General features: G+C 33.0%; 1 long non-coding RNA gene across 1 annotated transcript; it reads left to right on the top strand.

Moving 5' to 3' along the window:
* The first annotated feature begins 2,853 nt into the window (after positions 1-2,853).
* LOC133820896 (uncharacterized) lies at positions 2,854-3,664 on the top strand. Its single transcript, XR_009887216.1, has 2 exons — positions 2,854-2,942; positions 3,233-3,664. It is a non-coding gene; the product is annotated as an uncharacterized LOC133820896 (long non-coding RNA).

Below are 3,664 nucleotides of genomic sequence, written 5' to 3'. Positions count from 1 at the left end.
GGTCTTCAAATTTTTCTTGAAGGAAAATACACAAAAAAAAAAAACTATCTCAGATTACCCAATTTTTTTCCCTTTAATCAATTGAAAATAAAAATAATATTGAGATTTGAAGATGAAGAATGAGGGCTCACGTTTCCCAGTCCACCCAAAATGGTTATGTTCTTTTTTTTTTTGTGAAAAAATTACTTATAATACTTTTACAAAAACGTCATTCTGTCATAATTTTATACACTTATGCCCTTTTTAAAAACACAAAATTTCTAATCTGTTAAATTATAAACGGAAGGACTGTTTTTCAACATGTACAGTAATTCGGGGGGTATTTCAGCCAACCAAAAAAGTTTAGGGGGCAAAACTCTACATCTGCGATAATTCAGGGGGAAAAAAGACAATTTATCCTAAATTTTAACATAACATGACTTTACATCAAGATCTCACCTCGTAGACTAATATATATATATATGACAATTCTCTTACAAGGGCTTCATTATTTTTTTTATGACCGTGTATATTGTTGTTGTTTAGAGCATACTGCAAATTTTTAAAAAATTCATAATAATTTATAGTACTGAAAACTAGGTTCAAACATGTTGATTTACACGCGCATAAAAAAAATTAGTCACGCGTGTAACAACATGTTTGAACCTAGTTTTCGGTACTGTAAACTATCCAGAATTTTCTAAAAATCGCGCCGATACTCTAAATAGCTACAATATACACGGTCATAAAAAAAAAATCACGCCGAAAATTGTTCAAAGGTCAAGAACACTAAGAGCCCCAACGATAGAGCTTAAAGTGAAACTCCTATAGGAGAATTGTCATATATATATAGTGATTGGTATATATTGAGATATTCTCTTAATGTTTTGTATATATGGATTACCGTGAGTTTAGGAATTAGATTAGAATTATAGCTCTAGTTTCCTTTTATCTAGTTTCCTGTTTTCTATTCTTTTGTATATATACGACTAAAATATATCAATAAGATCAAGCTATTCACGATTTCTTCATGGTACCAGAGCCACACGGCTAAGATACACGATCAGCAATGGCTGACGGTAACGATACCACTATGGTTGGATCTTCGGTCAATGGGCAAAGAAACTCTTCCAATGATGCAGCCACCACGTCAAACAATGCTGCCTTGATTAGTGGTGAAAAATGCACATTTGTTGATTTTAATTGTCAAAATAAATTAAGTTTTGATTAATATTTTCATAGAATTAATATGATTTATTTTATAAATGAAAATATTTGATTAGAATTTAATTTATTGTTGTTTTGTAGGAATTAAAATGCATTTTGGCATATAGAAAAAGAAAGAAGAAATAAATAAATAAAACTGAAGAAATGATGAAAAGTTAGTATTTTTGTAACTTGAAGCCCAAACTAGGCCCAGGCCCGCTAGCCTCTTTCTCCACCTTCAGCGCCATGTGGTGCCCTCCCCTCGCGCCACGTGTCCCAGGCTATTCTCAATTCCATTCAGCCGCCCAAGCTTCAATTATGCAATGTGACCATGAGCCATATCATATGCCATACGCCCCAGCATATTTCCTCACGCCCAAGTACACATGGAAGCCCAACTTGGCCCAGCAAAGCAGCAAGCCCAAGTGACCATCAGCCAAACCTTCCCAGCAGCCTGCCTACGTGGCACTCCCTCATTGGCTGAAAATGGGTCAAAACCCTCTTGTGTCACCAGCCATATTTTGTGGGTATTGGGCTATGTAAATTGCTATTTTGAGCTTTAAAGATCATGTTTTTGTGGTATTTTAGAAAAAGAGCATTTTGACTATACACAAAAATAGCTAGGGTAATATTAATAATAAGATTTGATTTTTCAAAATCATATTTTATTATTAATATTTCAGATTTATTTTATAAATCCCATTTTGTTGTTTAATTTCTTTTTAGTCATTTTCTCCATCTATAAATAGGGACACTTTCTTTACATTTGGTATGTAATTTTTAGGTAGCAAAACTCTACCAAATTTTAGTCTCATCTCTCATATTTTCTCTCTAGAATTTTATGAGAATGTCTAGCATAATAGGCTAACCTTGTTGGGAAGGTTAGGATGATCCTATATGCACTATGACTTTATTTGGTATTTTTGATTCACCATGTGCTTAAAGTTTATATATTTGAGTGATTTATTTTCTTTCATCCCTATTTCTTCATCTTGTTATCTATATTTATGTTTACTAATAGTATATAGATTTTGTCAAGCACTTTCTATGTATTATCAAATTAGTGAAAATAATATAGATAATATCTTTATCATTTTCTCCATCTCATTCATATATATTTACTTTTGCTAAAATCTATATAGAATTGGTCATGCTCTTTCTATGTATTTTATAAATGGTAAAAGTAATATTTGTATTAGGTTTTATGTCCAATCTTCTATTGTATTATTGCCAATGGTATAATGTCATTTTTAGATTTCTCATAAGATTTATCTCATCTTTTCATGGTAAAGAATAATAATCACTTGAATACATTTGTGTTAAATATATTTGTGCTTCAATGTTAAATATTCCAAATGAATAGTTGGGATGTGAACTATCCATTTGTGTAAATTTTGTGAATCAAAGACCCAAATAAATAAGTATGCATATTGGTGATTCTTGATCCTTCCTACTTGTTACCTATTGTTACATCACACTTTAATCTATCTTTATTTCTAATACTTAAATCTCAAAAACAACAAAAATATCACTTGTTCTATTTTCTTCATATTATTTATCTCTAACATTTATTTATTGATTAACTTGTTTCTTTACCTCCTTGTGGAATCGACCGCCCATCTATACTACGACTACCGCTAAGTAGAAGTCACGTTTGGGCGTTAAACATGCCTCTCTTCCTCACCTAAGTGCAACACAATGGCAAACTATCGCTACTATGTTTGGTAATACTCATTCCTCTACCGACCGTTTACATGGTGAGTTTTCCAAGATTTCTTGGATTATTGATACTGGTGCTTCTAATCATGTGACGGGGGATGAATCTTGTTTGTTTAATGTTCATGATATTGCCGCATGTCCCGTCGGACTCCCTGATGGTCAAAAATTAATTGCTACTAAAGAGGGAAGTGTGAGACTCTTGGAAGGATTATTTCTTAAAAATGTTCTTTATGTCCCTAAATTGCACTGCAACTTAATTTCGATTACACAATTCATTGATGACATGCACTGTTTTGTACAATTTGCTTCTAATATGTGTGTTATACAGGACCGTCATTCGAGGAAGCTGATTGGAACGAGTGAACGGAGAGATGGACTTTACTACTTCCGGCCACCGTCTACAATGCAAGCTATCTCAGTGGATGGTTCTTCATCTTCGTTGGAACTTTGGCATCAACGTCTTGGACATCCTTCAGAGAAAGTAGTAAAGTCATTACCTTTCCTACGTAATTCTAGTGATAAATTAAATAAGGCATGTGATGTGTGTCCTCGTGCCAAACAAACTCGTGATTTTTTTTCTCTTAGTGACCATAAGGCCTCCCGAATTTTTGAATTAGTACATTGTGACTTATGGGGTCCTTACAATATTGTTTCTTCATGTGGGGCTCGTTATTTTTTTACTATTGTGGATGATTTTTCCCGAGCTATATGGGTTTATTTGTTGATTGATAAATTGGAGGTGTTTAAAATGTTTATGTCA

This window comes from Humulus lupulus, chromosome 3 (genome assembly GCF_963169125.1).
Source record: "Humulus lupulus chromosome 3, drHumLupu1.1, whole genome shotgun sequence".
In the NCBI taxonomy this organism is placed as follows: Eukaryota; Viridiplantae; Streptophyta; class Magnoliopsida; order Rosales; family Cannabaceae; genus Humulus; species Humulus lupulus.
Note: the sequence above shows the minus strand (reverse complement) of the source record. Positions and strands in the feature narration are given on the sequence as shown.